Raw genomic sequence first — 17,993 nt, 5'->3', positions numbered from 1 at the left:
GCATTTCCCCAAATGAGTTAAAATTTTATGGCCACCCAAAAACTTGCCCACGAATGCTTATAGCCACTTTATTCATCATTGCTAAAAATTGGAGTCAACCAAATATCTTTCAATAGGATAATGGATAAACAGTAGTATATTTACACAATGGGATATTGTACAGTGATAAAATAAATAAGCTATCAAGCCACAAAAAGACGCAGAAGAATCTTAAACACATGTTGCTACGAGAAAATAGTCAATCTGAAAAGGCTATATTCTCTATGGTTCTAACCATAGGATATTCTGGGAAAGGTGAAACTATAGAGATAATAAAAAGGTCAGTGGTTTCCCAATGTTCAGGAGGAGGAAACAAGGATGCGTAGGTGGAGCACAGGGCACTTTTAGGGTTGTTGAAACTATTCTGTGTGATACTGCACTGATGGATACATAATGTAACACATTTATCAAAACTCTGCAACATGAAGGGTGCACCCTAATGCAAAATACGGTGTTAGCTAATGTGTCCACGTTGGTTCATCAGTTGAAGCAAATGCACACACTAATGTAAGATATTAATAACAGGGGAAACGGAGAAGGGAGTCCCTGTACTTCCCATACAAAATTTCCGTAAACCTAAAACTGCTGTAAAAAGTAACATTTACTAGGGGCTCTTGGGTGGCTCAGTTGGCTAAACATCCAACTTCAGCTCAGGTCATGATCTCATGGTTTGTAAGTTCAAGCCCTGCGTCAGGTTCTGTGCTGACAGCTCAGAACCTAGAGCCTGTTTTGGATTCTGTGTCTCCCATTCTCTGCACCCCCCTCCCCACTCATTTTCTCTCTCTCTCTCTCTCTCTCTCAAAATAAATAAACATTAAACATTTTTAAAAAATAAACAGTAACATTTACTGTTATTTATTTATTTATTTGAAATGTTTATTTATTTATTGAGAAATAGAGAGAAAGAGAGAGCACAAGCAGGGGAGGGGCAGAGCCTGACACACAAACTGTGAGATCATGACCTGAGGCAAAACCAAGAGTGGGACGCCTAACCAACTGAGCCACCCAGGCACCCCACTAATATATATTTTTTAAATACTTATTTAGAAGCTATTTTTTGGGCAACGTAAGTCACAGATGATTGGATTCTAAAAATAATAAGTTCCAATACATTTCAGAATTCAGAGGCACTTTGAGATTCTCTCATCTACGTATGTCTTCATTTTAGAACAAGGCCAGCATGTTTGACTGTCGTGATGCCCACAAAGCATGCAACTGAGGGAGTCTGAACTTGAACTCAGTTCACTTCACTCATAAGTTTATGACATTCTTCACTAGATCAATTGACTGACTCAGTAGTATGAAGGAGTCAATGACACAACCCACCCAGCATGAGGTCTTTTGAACAGGGTAAAAATGTAAATTCTACATTTCTCAAGTGGTTTTGGTTTTCCCAATAGCGGTCCATATTTTGAAAACACACACACATAAACACATGCCTACATGCATGGATATACACATGCACACACACACACTCATATATGCAGATACCCTCTATCAGGAGCATTTGAAATGTTTCATATAAAGAAATAAAAATAAACTCTTAAAGCAGGGTAGATCTGCTTATTTTATAGACTCAGTGAATAATATTTCTTCCAGTTTTTGGATTGCATTTGGGAGGGGAGGGCAGTAGTTACTGAACAATTCCTAACTTGTATAAATGCTTTTTTTTTTTTTTTTTTTTTTTTAATCTAGCATCTGTCAAATTTTTGTAATTTGGCAGATCCTGTATCTGGACATGACAAATTTCAGCTGGAAAAATATGTTGTGAAAAATCTTTCAGATGCCACATCACAACTGGGGCCTCTGTTAAAGCCAAAAGTGCAGCTGGACCATATTATTACATAGCTATTTTATTTGCATTCCTGACCCGTAAGGAGTAAGTGGATTTCCATCTGGTATATTATATCATTCTTCTTCTATGATGAGAGTGAACAGTTTTTTTTTTTAAAGTTATACTAACAGCATAGCTGAATTAACTATATCGGTCAAATTATTTTAAACACTATTATTCTTTATTAAGCTAGCAAAGAACTATAAAACCAACTAGGTCTCAGTGAAAAATAATTAGTATGCAAATATGATCACAGTTAAAAAAAAACTTGCAGTAAAAGTGAGACCGAAAAAATATTAAATATATTTCATTTAACATGCTTTTAAAAGAATGCATCTTTTTAAATGTTTATTTATTTATTTTGAAAGAGCCAGAGCAAGCACGAGAAAGGCGGAAAGAGAGAGGAAGAATCCCAAGCAGACTCCATACTGTCAGTGCAGAGCCTGACACAGGGCTCGATCCCACCAATCGTGAGATCGTGACCTTAGCTGAAATTAAGAGTTGGACACTTAACTGATAGAGCCACCCAAGTGCCCCAGGACACTTGATTTTAAAGAATGCCACATGACTGAGAGAGAGAACTGGTGTCAGGGCAATGGGGCTGGCTGGACAGATGCCACAGCAGTATCCTGGGCAGGACAGAGCAGGCACTTGGCAAGCAGACCCAGATTGTCACAATTCATGCAGGAGGAGGTATGGGACCTCCAGGGGAAGTCGTTAACTTTCATGCCATGCTGGCTATACTCTATATCCCATCTCTGTCCTGACCTGTGCCCCAGGGGACTGACCTCCCTGGACTTCGTGACAGTGCTTCTTTGGTCCCTGGCTTCCACTGGGTCTGACAAACGAGTCATTTGCAAGGCAGGGGGGCAGAATTGATTCTCCTCACCCACTTCCTCATCACCTGTAATTGCGTCAGTGACTGTGTTTCTCTTTCTTGCAGCCTTGTCCAGCGACTTCAGCCCCTCAAGGCTACAGATTTCCCTGCATTTTGGTAATACCAGTCCCTTCCTCCTTCTCTCAAGGGATGGTCATTGTTTATAATAATTGTTGCCTCCTGGATGATCAGCCATTCTGTCTAGTTTCTTTATAGCCTGACCACACATCTTCATTAAAATGTTTTCAATTCAATACTTTGAATGTGCTGTTTCTGCTCGAACCCTAACTAATGTAAAGTAATAATAATAGCTACTAAGTATTATGATACGCTAAATATTGTGTGAGGAAGTGAAAATGACTTATAAAAGCTCCTAATAATCATCTGAGGCTGACATGTATTATCTAAAGATAAATATTATTTGCAGATAAGTATTAGGGAAATTGAATGACTTCCCCAAGGTCATGCATCTTAAGTGAGTGAATGATTCAAGCTCTGATTTTCTGACTCTGGAGCTTAGTTTCTTAATTATTACGCGATCCTATATTGCAAATCATCACACCTTAGAGCAAATAAAAAAGTCTGCGCATGAAAAGGCTTAAAAAAATTACAGTTGAAAAAAATCCAACTAGCACTGGCTTTCCCAATCGTTTTTCCAAAGGGGTAAAATTTCCACATTCTACTTGACTATTACAGCATAAGATGATACAGCGGGTATTCAAACTTCTTAAACCAACAGTGTATATTTTTACATGTGGCAATTCTGGTTTTAACATTAGCTACGTGGTAGTGCAACGCCTATATAAATCTGCCCAACAACAAAAGTGAATGCTACAACATCTGTCACTGTTTTTCCTCAAAAACACTAAGAGCTGTGCAGACCGATCTCATAGGAGCAGACTGATCTCATCCTGTATTTGATGTCCTGAGAAATATCTACTGATCTGTAAAACTTATCACCAGTTACGACAGAGAAAATCTGTCATTAGTTGGTTAGTAAGTGTTAGTAGTTAGCTTTTACAGTAAAGCTTAATAGCATTGGAGAGTACATTGTCCACAATTTTTTTAATCAAATAAAATTTTGTCTTAACTTGGCTTACTTACTACTGGAGGAGATCTGATATTCAGACACTCTCTGTAAAAATTATGCCTACGTTTGTTGATGTCAGAAGCTATACGGATGAATTCCTGTTGGTGCAATGAAAGCAAAAATTATGGCTATAAATTGAATTGGTACTATTTATTTTAAGTTCAATGTGGTTCATCTTCTTTGGTTATGTTATTCTATATCAGAAAAAAAAGGAAATGTTAGGTCTGAGAGTTACAGGGACACAGTTGGATTCTATTGTTCTATATCATTCATTTAAAAACATGAATGCTGTGAAAAAAAAATTTGGCCTTCCTCATGTACTTTATATTTTCTCTGAGAAGTAAAAACTAATTGAATGTGTGAATGAAGGACCTGTAAGTGAATGAACAAACCAACCATTCAGGTAAAAATTACTTTCCTTACACATTAAGAGTTGATTAATGTAAGGGCATCTGGGTGGCCCAGTAGGTTAAGCGGCCGACTTCGGCTCAGGTCATGATCTCGTGGTTCATGGGTTCGAGCCCTGTGTTGGGCTCTGTGCTGACAGCTTAGAGCCTGAAGCTTGCTTTGGACTCTGTGTCTCCCTCTGTCTCTGCCCCTTCCCCTCTCACATTCTCCCTCTCCCCCCACCCCCCCGGCCTCAAAAATAAATAAACATTAAAGAAGTTTTTAAAAAGAGTTGATTAATGTAACAATTACCTTTTGCAATATTTAAAATGTTCTAGTTTACTTAAAAATCTCTGGTTTACTTGATTCTCCTACTTATTGGGCACTGAGAGGGGTTTCACAGTTATTGAAAGTCTATTATGCATGAGATATTGGCTCATAAAATTATTTAAACCTTAAAATAATTGTGGCATGTTAGGCAAAGATGATTAATAGTTAGGAAAAAGGCTTTTGGTGTCAGATCTGTGTTTGAGTGTCAGATGGAGGTGTGAGTGGATCCAGAATCTCTGTACAGAAGGGATATTGAATTTTTAGGGGGTCACAAATAAAACTCATCTTGTACATGGGAGATAAAGCGATAGAATAAATATGTCAACTTTATTGTCAATAAAACCTACATTAGAAGATGTGGCCTAGGTCGATGGCCAGATGGTCTGGGGAGCACTCCGTTCTTTATTTCCACTCCCATCCCCACTTTAGACATCGGGATAGCCCAGTCAAGGAGAATTTGAAGTCTACTGAGGGCAATCCCACTTACCATGATGACTACCACCCATCTCTGGGATAATAATGGAAGGAAATAGAAGGGATAGCGAAGCACTCCCCAGTGCTTTTAAACTTCAAATCACTTAATTCCATCTAGTTGAGCACAATGTCAGATGCATAATCTTTAAGAAATAATAGTTATCACTACCATAAGGCACAAATATTCTAATTTTGCTATGTAAGAAACTAAGTCTCCAGTAAATGATGTGACATGTTCAACTATCAGAGAAGCAAGGATTCAGATCTGAGTCAGACCCTGCAGTAGGTGGAAGAATGCCCCCTGCCCCAAAGATGCCCACATCCTAATGCCTGCAACCTGTGAATATGTTCTGGTACACGACAAAGGGAAATTAAGATAGCAGATGGAATTAGGCTTGCTCATTAACTGACCTTAAAATAGAGTATCCTGAATTATCTAGGTGGTCCAACGTAACCACAACGGTCTTAAATATGGAGGAGGGAGACAAGAGTCAGAGTGATACACTGTGAGAAAGACTGTATCAGCCATTATTGGCTTTGAGGATGGAAAGGGGCCATGAGCCAAGGAGTGAGGGTAGCCTGTAGAAGCTGGAAACAGCAAGAACACAGGTTCTACTCTCAGGACTCAAGAAAGGAATGTAGCCCTGCCGACATCCTCATTGTAGACATGAGACTATTTCAGAGTTCTGACCTCCCAAATTGTGACCTAATAAATTTGTGTTTCGAATTACTCAATTTCTGGTAATTTGTTACAGCAGCAATAGGAACAAATACAAACTGCAAAGGCAAGCGTGTCTACCCCATACCACACCTGTTCCCAGATGGACTCTGACTCCATCGAAGGCTGAGTTCTAAGGGCTGGGTTAGAAGGTGAGGTGGCGTGGATTCCAGATGTCGTGCAGGACTGGCAAGAAAGATGATTTGATGAAGAGGGGTTATTTGCCACTAATAGACTTTGAGGAACATAATAGAAGAGACTTTGGTGAAAGGAGTATGAAAGAGTGAACCCTCTTACCTCCGCGCCATGTCCACAGAAGCTGAATAAAATGGCAAAGAAAGAGCATTTCTATGGCATTCTTTTTCATGAGACATTGTGCTTCATAGGCAGTTTTAAGCCACACTGTCATTCTGTGGCTCTGTCAGTAAAAGCTGGTTACAAAAATACAGATTACTCCAAAGCATAAAGCTCCAAAACAATGCATCGTGTCTATTTAACTCTGCCTTTTAATCTAGCCCTAAACCAAAACATTTTGTGAAAAAATTCAATGGTAAGACTAGCTTGTTCTATTTTAGAAACTAGTAAAAAATGGCTATTAATAGTTTAGGTTAGTTGTGGCCTTTAGAGCGTGTTACCCTCCTGAAATGGAGCTGCCTTATGTTCATTACATTGAGTAGAAATTGGATATTTTATTTGGGTTCCATCTGGAAAGGGAACCAACGCCACCCAGGAGACTTGACACAACATGGGCTTCGAGTAGGATAGCATTAGGAAATTGGAAAATAATGTTTTCACCTCTTGGTCCCTTCATAGCGGCTTATAGCAATATATGCTTAAGATGTTCATCTGGGCTATATTTTTTCATTGCTTCTTAAGAACGAGTTTGTGGAAATGTCTAGCTATGCTTTGACCCAGAATTCTGGATCCTCGGGACACATTTTATTTGCTCACTGACCCATCCCTGACCACCTTTGCCTCTCCTTGGTGTCTGGAGGCTAAAAATTAGGAAAAGAATTTCAAAGGGCTTCTGCTCCCTAAGACCACTACCTCTGCTCTCAGACAAACGTGGAGTTTTGAAATGATGACTTCAGGATCTGAGTTCACTTTCTCTACCAACGTTTCCAGGAGAAGCGACTTACGAAACACATCTGGAACAGCTCCGATGAAGTGGAAATTCCCTGAAGTGAGTGCATGTGATTAGTGATAAATATTTTCTTATGTATTCATTCAGAATGACTTGAAAATTTTTGAGTCATCATCCAGGAAAAACACATACAGTGTAAATAAAGGTGGTATTAATAAATAGATGTTGTTTTCACAATTTCACAGTTATTTCTGAAGAAGTGAAATTTGAGCATAGATGTTCTCCTGACTCCAGGAAAGCCTCACTTCAGATCAGGCGCATGCTATTTCTAGGTCTTTTAACATGAATTTTATGTTTTCAAAATCCTCAAATTAGGAGCGTCTTGGTGGCTCAGTCAGTTAAGCAACTGACTCTTGAAATCAAGAGCCTGCTTGAGATTCTGTCTCTCCCTCTCTCTCTGCCCTTCCCCTGCTTGCATTCTCTCTCTCTCTCAAATAAAAAAACCCCAGTTTTTTAATAAAAAAATAAAATCCTCAATTTACAGATTTCCCTCTATTTGTTCATACAGGTAAAGTTTGTTTTCTCTTAAACTAATCAGTGAGCCTATTGGCAACAGACCCTCTATACCTTTTATTGTCCTCTATCAGAGAACACCCTTCTCCCCTGCATCATTCTGAAAGCTTTTACAGATTAACAATTCAAACAAATGAAGAATGCCTAGGGTTACTTGTCCCAGAATAAGATTTTCTTTCATTTTAATAATGAAGGCATATCCTCAATTTTATCTCGGCGTACGTGAAAACCCCAGCCTTTTATTTTTTGATGGGGCAATGAGTTGCCTTTATGGGCACGAGAAAAGTGTATCTTTCAGCACTAGCACAAGGCTTGGTGAAGGACAAGTTGATGGGCAATCAGAAGGTGTTCATTTTAGGCAAGTGAGTTAGAAGAAGGGCCACCTTTAGACAAACCCTAGTAGATCAAAGGCTGGATTTAAGCCCTCACTCATACCCAGGGGTATGTACTCGGAGACAGCACCTGCACTGCCCATAGGTGCCCAGGAGCCTCGTACAAAGTAGACCCTCAGGAAGTCATCTCTTTGCTTTGCCTTCTGAAAGGACTTTTAAAAAAGTACTCTCCTCTTCCTTGGCAAAGAGCAGTTGCTATGGGCTCCTCAGCCGATAGCCCATTGAAAGGATGGGTAGACGGCAGGTGATGACGCAAATGAGAAACAACACAAACACCACAGTAATTGTTCAGATAAGTGTCAGGATCTTTGATGAAACTTTATGTACCGTAAGGGCTGTGGACTAATACAAATAATCAGTTACTCTTGTGGAGCTCTTTATCATTTAGAAAAATCTTTTCCCTCTGGGGACTCACTATTTCACCAGATGATCATAACGACCGTAGGAGTTTCCTGATTTTTACAGAGTCAGACTATAAGTCACTTGCAGTATGCTGACCATGTTGAAGGTATGATGATGATTGTAATACAAAGCAGTAGTCAAAGGAAAGTTCAAAGGTTGAAAATGGGTAGATTGTGGAGTGTTATGTTCCTACCATTAGTGTTCCATTTTGTCTGGAAAGTATTCCCGAAGAAATGTAGGCAAACATTCAAACGTGGTAAATTCCACATAAAAGTTCTGATTTTTCCACCAGACTGTTGGAGGTGAGCAGTAGCAACCCTTGTAGAAAAGGTGTGTGCCCTTTCAGTGGACACAACCTCTGCCACTAACTCCAAATATAGGTACGTGCATTTACAGCCGGCAGGTTTCAAACAAAAAGAGGGTCTTGCCAGTGCCTTCTCTGTCTCATCTGGAAGTTGGGATTTTCCCTGATCATTTACCTAGCGTACATATATTTATTGAATGTCTACTATGTGCATTGTTTTAAGGCTGGGACAGAGCAATACACAAGACAGACAAAGTTCCTGCCTGCACGGAGCTTTCATTCTACTAGCTAGAGATCGTGATGGGGTTTAATAAGCTCGTCTATTTTGTTTCGGTGTAAAGACCATCTGTGATCATTTTGAAAGTCATTCATTTAATACATTATGGTGTTTGGGGCTCTGTTGATGAGTTAGGTGTTCCAGGTGCTTTGACAAGCACGCTGCATATCTTAATGACAGGAGAAAGCCCACAGTAACTCTCTTGAGGTCGGGGTGATTATGATCCTTATCTTAAGCACGATTTTACAAACAAAATCTCAGAAAGGGAATCTTGCCCATAGTTTGCAAGCTATGAAGCAGTGAAGCCATGATTCATAAACAAGTCTGACGAACACAAAAGACATTCTTTCTTGTAGTAACTTGTGCTGCTAAAAGCAATTAGCTCAAGTGTCAACATTTTGCCTAGAAGCCGTCTTGCCTCAAAGTACAAGTTAATTGGGTGAATTCACTATCTTTTTAGTTGGAGCCGTACATTTTTACTGTGGGTAGGTAGCACGGGGTCCATTTTGCCAATATCCTCTTTTCCTTTCCATTTTTGAATTTTTTTGCAACCTGTTTTCTTGCCTTTCACTATCCAGTGCCAAGTCCAAGGGTTTTGTTATAGCAGCAGCACACTGCTATGAACTGCCTCTCTTGGTTAAGAGTTTACCTAGAGAATATATGCTTAAACACAGAAACTTTCCCCTTTTAACCATGTAAAACCAATGGACGTATATTTGTGGTGCCGAGAAGAGTGTAGGAAAACAGATATGAGACCAGATGAAATAATTTGAGTGGTTAAGGAACATTACACTCGGTAATATTAACCATATCACATTGAACATGTAGCTGTCAACAGATTCTGCTTTATTTGCATGAATGTGAGAATAATGAGGCCTTCAAGAAATTAATTGCTAAAACAGTATCTGGCTGAGCTGCTTTATGGCTACAGCAATTTCTTTTGTTCACGGACGGAAATTCTCATAAAGCAAATGAAATACTTTCTGATGCTCTTTTTCTTAAGAGCTAATGCTCTTTTTCTTAAGAATAAAAATAACTTTTGAATTCTCATCTTCTTCATCCACAGTATATAGATCAAGGAAATTTGTGTTTGTATGTTAAAAAACAAAAAGCTGCTGGAGTAATATTTACTGTTATCTTCAGGGTATAATTTAATTGCAAGTGAAAACATGAATGCATCCCTCCATATACATAAACTATGTGTCTCTCTGATTCATAGCCCCACATCCATACAAACATTCTGAGGAAATGTATTTCTTTTAGAGAACAACTAGGCGTGGTCCATAATTACTTACAAAATGAAGCAGTAAGAAACGAAGGCAATCGATTGATAAGAAATTTGGAAATGTTGAATTCACAGTTTCAAGAACATCTGTATAATGTTCAAAACAGTATTATAAAATATCTTAACACATCAATTCTTACGTTTTCTCACTGAAAACTTGTAAAGTTTCAAACAGTAAATGTGCATGAATATATATTCATATATTCATATGTATATGTGCATATATATATATATATATATATATATATACACATTGATTCATATATGCTTTCATATATGAACATTAAAGCCCATCATCGGGACGAGCTATATGGTAGGACCACTTAGCATTCCATTTGACATTCACAGCTTTTCAAATTTTGACTTCACCACTACCTCCAAATAATCTTGTACATATAATTTCAGAGATACATTGATGGAATTTAAATGAAATTATGATCATACTTCTTTAAAGACACAACTGATTTTGGGGTACCTGGGTGGCTTGGTCAGTTGAACATTTGACTTTAGCTCAAGTCGTGCTCTCGAGCTTCCTGAGTTCAAGCTTCACATTGGGCTCAGTGCTATCAGTACAAAGCCCGATTTGGATCCTCTGTCGCCCTCTCTCTGACCCTCCCCAAATTGTGCTCTCAAAAATAAATAAATATTTAAAAAAATTTTTAAAGATAAAAAAGAGACACAGCTGATTTCAAATCTTATTTTTATATATCTTAATACTAAAAGTGAAAATGAAAGAGATACTGGTTTCTACCAAACTTTTAAGAGACTGATAATATGGTCTTCTTTAGTGGAGGATTATTTTTTGAGAATACATATATATAAGATCATTTATCCAGTTTTTAAATTGATTTGTATCACAGTCCCAAATTTCTATTCATTCATTCATTCATTCATTCAACATTTATTTAGCATCTATAGGGGTACCCACTCTGCTGATACTAAAGATAATAGGGCAGGGATGCCTGGGTGGCTCAGTCAGTTAAGCTGATGACTCTTAATTTCGGCTCAGGTCATGATCTTGCAGTTCATGAGTTTGGGCCTCACATCAGGCTCTGTGCTCATAGCACGGAACCTGCTTTGGATCCTCTGTCTCCCTCTCGATGCCCTTTCCCCACTATCTCTCTCTCTCTCTCTCTCTCTCTCTCAAAAATAAATAAATGTTTAAAAAAATTTTTTAAAAGATAATAGTGCAACATTTTTATCCTCAAGAAATATACAAAATGCACTGTATTATAAGGGGAGAAAGACATATAAACAAACAAACACAAATGTTATAGTTGATTTGAGAAAAGTCTGTCCTACATACATGACGTTGTGAATGGCAAAAATGAATTAATAACTACTTCTAAGAATCAAGACAATGGCACAGATCAAGTTACACTTGAAACAGAATTTATATTTTATGTATGGTTTTTTTTTTGGTGGTGGTGGTGTTTATTTTTTTGTTTGTGTATTTTTTTGTTTTGTTGTTGTTTTTTTTTTTTTTTTAGAGAGGGAGAGAGAGAGTGTGTCCAGCGTGGAGACTGACTTAGGGCTCAATCTCATAACAGTAAAATCATGACCTGAACTGAAATCAAGAGTTAAAACACTTAAGCCACTGAGCCACACAGGTACCCTGAGAAGTTATATTTTAAATGAATATTGAAACTTAAGTAAATTTCACTAATTCACAGAAGAGAAAACAAAGCATGAGCAATGAGCCAGGGGGTATGAAACAATATGATGCATTTGGGGTCCTCTAGGCTATTCACTATGGTTGATTTTCAGATAGGTCATGGAAAGACACATTAAAAGATGAGGCTGGAGACCTAGCAAGAACCTGCCATTGATCTTGTATTTGAAGTAGTGAGATTTGTTTCTGTATTGTTCAAGAAGATAGCCACAGCCATATGTGGTTGTTTATTTTAATTTTTTTTAACGTTTATTTATTTTTGAGACAGAGAGAGACAGAGCATGAATGGGGGAGGGTCAGAGAGAGAGGGAGACACAGAATCTGAAACAGGCTCCAGGCTCTGAGCGGTCAGCACAGAGCCTGACGCGGGGCTCGAACTCACGGACCGTGAGATCATGACCTGAGCCGAAGTCGGACGCTTAACCGACTGAGCCACCCAGGTGCCTCCATATGTGGTTGTTTAAATTTAACGTCAATAAATTAAAATTAAATATAATTAGAATTAAATTGCACCATCACCTCAGCCACATTTCAAGTGCTTAATTGCCTCTATGTCTAGTGGCTGCTATTTGGGACAGTATAGATATCGATCATTTTTATCATTGTGGAAAATTCTACTGGACAGCACTATATTATTTACACTGGGAATCCCAAATTTTAATGCCTACAAAGGCCAGACATATAAAAAAATAAATGAAAATCTGGCTATATATATATATATATATATCATATAAAATGCCTATGGGACATCCCAGAGGGAATGTTCAGTAAAAAGAGGAATAGAAAATTATAGAGAACAGAGCAAATGTCCAGACAGTAGTGCAGTGTTTTGTAAATAAAGGCTATTGACACATCAGCATGTACATTTATTTACTTAATGTCTATAGCTGCCTTTGCTCTACAATGACCGAGCTAAATAGTTACAAAAGAGACTTATGGCCCAGACATCAAAAAAAATTAATACCTGGACTTTTTCTTAGAAAAAGTTTTCCGACTTCTGCTCTAGAGCAAGAGATTAGTTTATATAGTAAACACACATCGTTCTACCAAATGTGTGGGTTAAGCCCATTCATTCATTTATTTAATCAATTTGAAAATATTATTTATTAAGAAGTATTTGTGTGCCAGGATTAGATTCACAAATGATACATGGAAATTCTTCAGGAAAAGGATGCATCTTTTAAAAGGATGCAGATATAATCATGATACGGGAAAGGACTTAATAATAAAGACTTTTTTTTCCCTCAAGACATCACAAGGAAAATCATACCAAGGCAAATATGTGAGTCCTTCCAGTTTTAACAGTCTTCAGTTTTGTTTAGGTTCATGCAAATTTTTACTGGAATGTTAGGTGATATTGGCTTCTCTGTCATTTCTTCCAGAGTAATTCAACTTAAACAATCAACAATCTAGAAATGTGAAAAGGCTTCCAGACTGACATCTGAAAACTCCAAAAGAACTTCTAGCACAAGTAGGCCATTGATGCTGTGGTTTGAAGAGAGGACTGTTCCTGGCATAACTACAACTCCAATAAACCAGGTGACCATTCACCTATGCAATCACTCATTCATCCATCCATTTATTTAGCAAACATTCTTGAAGTGCCTACTGTTTACCAAGAACTGTTTTGACCTTGCAGATAAAAAAGAAAAATGAACAAAGAAAAACGATTCTAGGAACCAACATAGATATTAACCTAGCTGGGGAAATTATGTCTTATAGAGTTCTAAGGGAATATAATGGTAAAGTTTAAATAGCTGGTGGAAAATTGAACAATTTCATCAACTTCTATTTCTTTACCAAATCCCATTAAGATAGCAATAAAAAGAGACTTTTTAAAAAAATGTTTATTTTTCAGAGACAGAGCGCGCACATGCGCGTGCTTGTGCAAGTGGGGGAGGGGGAGAGAGAAAGGAGGACAGAGGATCTGAAGCAGGCTTTGTGCTGACAGCAGCGAGCCCAATGTAAGGCTTGAACCGCGAGATCATGACCTGAGCCAAAGTCAGACGCTCAACTGACTGAACCACCCAGGCACCTCAAAAAGTCTTTAAAAATCTATCAAAAAGGATGGTAAAAAGAGAAAATAAGACCGTGGCAATAGAACTTTGGAAGCCAGAAAGAAGGATAAAGCTCACTGGCTTAAAAGAACTAAGACATTTCCAGTTTCAGCAACAATGTATAAGAATCTTGGAAGTAACTCCTGTTACAGTAAGAAAAAGCTGAACAGACTGAGCATCAGTGACCTTCTTGGACTCATAAGAAAATGGAGGTTTCAGGGCAAAATACTATACTGAAATCCGGCTAAACAGGTGAATTCAGAGTCACAGCCGGAATGTGCTTAAGTGGAGCAGAAGCCACTGTAGCCATAAACTGACACAAACACATAAGTGGCACTTTTGAGCAGTCACTGAAGGCTGAATGTGTACTACCATGACAATGAGAAATTTCTTGGTCTTCAATGTTAAGGTGACCTTACATTTTCAGGATTTTTGCCTCTGGAAACTCCACCAGGTTCTCAAGCTGAAGATCTGAGGAAGATCTTCTTGTGGTTTTGGAATGGGAGAAGATGAGTAAATACTATGGAATGTACCTGGAATGTTCCCTGTAACAAAGATCTATTTCAGGGAAAAGGCTTGACCGGAGCCTTATCCCAGTTGGGGGAAGGGGGTTCCTACCACTCCAGCTTGTCCAGCCTTCATGTTGTACCAAAGCAAGTTTGGGGTTGGCGGGGGATGAGGCTATACCAGGGGACAGATAGTTGTGAAGGTCACAGCCCAGACATACAGGCACACTAAAAACTAAGATTTCATTGTGAGACTATTGAATGCCTCCCCCTTCCTTTTCATAACACAATAAGCTCCATTATTGGGATGCCTGGGTAGCTCAATTTGTTAAGCAACCAATTCTTGATTTCAGCTCAGGTCATGATCTCGTAGTTCCTGAGATCAAGCCCACGTAGGGCTCTGTGCTAACAATGCAGATCCTGCTTGGGATTCTCTTTCTCCCTCTCTCTTTGCCCATTTCTCTCTCTCTCTCTCTGTCTCTCTCTCAAAAACAAATAAATAAACAAATAATAAGCTCCATTATAATAACAGTAGATTATTGTAAAAAGAGCTTCATGGCACTCCCTCTGAGGAAGGGTACTTAGGAAAATTCAAAGGCAAGTGAGGAGACAAGGGCATTAGAAGATTTTGAAACTTTTGTCACTTAAAGCCACAAAAAATACACAGTCCAATTCCTAAACATATTAATGCACATCCTCATGCTACAGGCCTATTGACCTCAGTTCTCACCTAATACAACATGCTTGGCTCTCAACAAAAAATTATAAGGCAAGCTAAAGAGCAAGGAAAAATAAGAAACAAAGTAATCCTAACGTATATGTTAACGTTAACGTATAACGTAGATGCTGGCATATTCACAGGGGATTTTTAAAAACTTTGATAATGTGTGGCAGTTCTAATGGAAAAAGTAGACAACATGAAAGAACAGTTGGGTAACAGTAAAGAGATGGAAACCCAGAGGAAAATTACAAAAGAAATGCTAGAAATCCCAAATTCATAACAGATACAAAGAATGCCCATGACACATGCATTAGTAAATTAGATATAAGACATGTCTGAAGAAAGAATCAGTGAGCTTGAAGATAGATCAATAGAAACTTCACAAACTGGCATTTGAAGAGAAAGAGACAATGAGAAAAAACAAAACAACAAAACAAAACGAAACAAAACCCAGAATATCCCCAAAGTGTAGAATAATGTCAAAGGATATAACATACTCATAATTGTAATAGCAGAAAAAGAAAGAAAACGTTGATGTTATAATGGCTGAAAGTCTTCCAAAATTTATAATAGATACCAAACCACAGATCCAGGAAGGTTGGAAAACACTAAGCAGGATACACACTGGAACGCAACATCAAGGCAATTTGTATTTAGAACCTCTCTCCCACCTCCCCAAAAGAGAAAGACAAAAAAAGCTCCCCAGAGGGGAACAAATGTACTTACCTATAGAGGAACAAGTATATAGTGGACTTCTTTTTATAAGAAATCATGTAAGGAAGAACAAGGTGGGATGAATTGAAAATGTTGAAAGGAAAGAAACAAGTACCAGCCAGGAATTCTGTATCTGGAAAAATTATCCTTCAAATTGAAAGATAAATAAAAACTTCCTTAGACAAAAACTGAAGAAATTTATTGCCAGCATACCTGTATGCACACACAAAAATATGTGAAAAGATTTCTTTAGGCAGAAGGAAAATGATATAAGCTACAAACTTGGGTCTACCTAAAGAAGGCTGTCAGAGGAAAAAATAAAGACAGACAAAATAAAAATATTTTATTTTTTATTCTTATTTGATATAAAATATAACTTTTATAAAGTCATAATAGCTGGGTGCCCGAGTGGCTCAGTCAGTTAAGCATCTGACGCTGGTGGTTTCAGCTCAGGTCGTGATCTGACAGTTTGTGAGTTTGAGCCCCACGTAGGGCTCTGCACTGTAAGTGCATGGCCTGCTTGGGAATCTCTCTCTCCCTCTCTTTGTCCTTCCCCCACTTACTAAATTAATAAATAAATAGATAAAATAAATAAAGTAAATAAATGTATTTAAAAAACAGACAAAGCAAAAAAAGGGAAAAAAGAAAGAAGGAACAAGTTCGGCAAATAGAACAAAGTTACAAACATGTTAGATATTAACCAAACTATGTCAAGAATAGTTCTCCATGTGAATGGTCAAAACACCAATTAAAATTCAGAAACTGTCAGAATGGATAAAAAAGCAAGGCCCAACTTCACATTGTCTCACAGAAACCGACTTTAAAAACAAAGCCTCAGATTGGTTAAAAGGGATAGAGCAAAATACGCTAACAATAAGCAAAACAAAACTAAAGAAGTTGTATTAATTGCAAACAAAACATAGTTCAGAGCAAGGAAAATTATCATGGGTAAACGAGCATCACATCATGATAAAGAAGTAAATTTTAATTTCTCTTAAATGTGTACGTACTTAACAACAAAGTGCCAAGTCAAGTTAGACAAAAGCTGGTAACATTGAAGGCAGATATGAACAAATTCACCACTAAAGTTGATGCCTTCAACACTACTCTTTCAGTAAGTAATAGATCAAGCAGAAAATTGGAATGTATATAACCTGGATATCACTATCAATCAACTTGATCTAACTGATATTTACGGAATGCTCCAACCAATGACAGCAGAGGACACATCCTTCGCCAGCTGGCACAGAACAGTCATCAGGATTGAACACATGCTGGGACATAAAATATGCCTTAACCAAGTTAATAGATTAGAAAACATGCAAGGTATGTTCTCAAACTCCGTGGAAATAAGAGATAGTGGTCAAAACCCCAAATGTTTGAAATTAGACAACATACTTTTAAATAACTTTTGGGTTAAAGAAGACGAGTGTTTGGGTCAAAGAAGAGAAAGTTTCATTTGAAGCAAATGAAAATGAGAATACAAATTATCAAAACTTGGGGAATACCATAAAAACAGTGGTAAGAAGGAATTTATAGCGAAAAGTGCATATATTACAAAAAAAGAAAGATCTGTAGCCAATTTCATCTTAAAAAACCGGACAAAATTCAAAAAAATTAATCTTATAGGGGTGCCTGGGTGGCTCAGTTGGTTAAGCATCAGACTCTTAATTTCAGCTCAGGTCATGATCTCACGGTTCATGAGATTGATCCCTGTGTCAGGCTCTGTGCTGATAGCATGGAGCTTACCTGGGATTCTCTCTCTCTCTCTCTCTCTCTCTGCCCATCCCCTGTTCTCTCTCGCTCTCCCTCAAAATAAATAAATAAACATTAAAAAATTAATCTTATGAAGAGCCAAATTTTTAAAAACTGACATGGTACCTCTAATTTTTATATGCCTGTAATGATCTGGCTTTAGAGCTATTTGTAAATATGAGAAATTGGAGTACAGTGTGTTATAAACTCAATGTTTGTATTCCCCCCAAATTCATATACTGAAATCTGATCCTCAGTGTGAAGGTATTTGGAGGCAGGGACTTTGAGAGGTAGTTACGTCATGAAGGTTGGGCCCTCATGAGTGGGATTCACGCTCCTATAAAAGAGGCCTGAGAGAAGGTGCCGTGTGAGATTATAGCAAAAAAGACGATGGTCTCTGATCCAGGAAGCAGGAGCTCACCAAACACTGAATCTGCCAACGCCTGTTCCTGGACTTCCCAGCCTCCAGAACTGTGAGAAAAAAATACCTTGTTTGTAAGCC

The 17,993-nt window shown here is 38.0% G+C and overlaps 1 long non-coding RNA gene across 1 annotated transcript; it reads left to right on the top strand.

Moving 5' to 3' along the window:
- The first annotated feature begins 1,740 nt into the window (after positions 1-1,740).
- LOC132693975 (uncharacterized) lies at positions 1,741-3,004 on the top strand. Its single transcript, XR_009617086.3, has 2 exons — positions 1,741-1,918; positions 2,817-3,004. It is a non-coding gene; the product is annotated as an uncharacterized LOC132693975 (long non-coding RNA).
- Positions 3,005-17,993: the final 14,989 nt, after the last annotated feature.

Source organism: Panthera onca, chromosome B4, assembly GCF_046562875.1.
Source record: "Panthera onca isolate mPanOnc1 chromosome B4, mPanOnc1 haplotype 2, whole genome shotgun sequence".
Lineage (NCBI taxonomy): Eukaryota > Metazoa > Chordata > Mammalia > Carnivora > Felidae > Panthera > Panthera onca.
The sequence above is the reverse complement of the archived record's forward strand: the minus strand, read 5'-3'. Positions and strand labels throughout refer to the sequence as shown.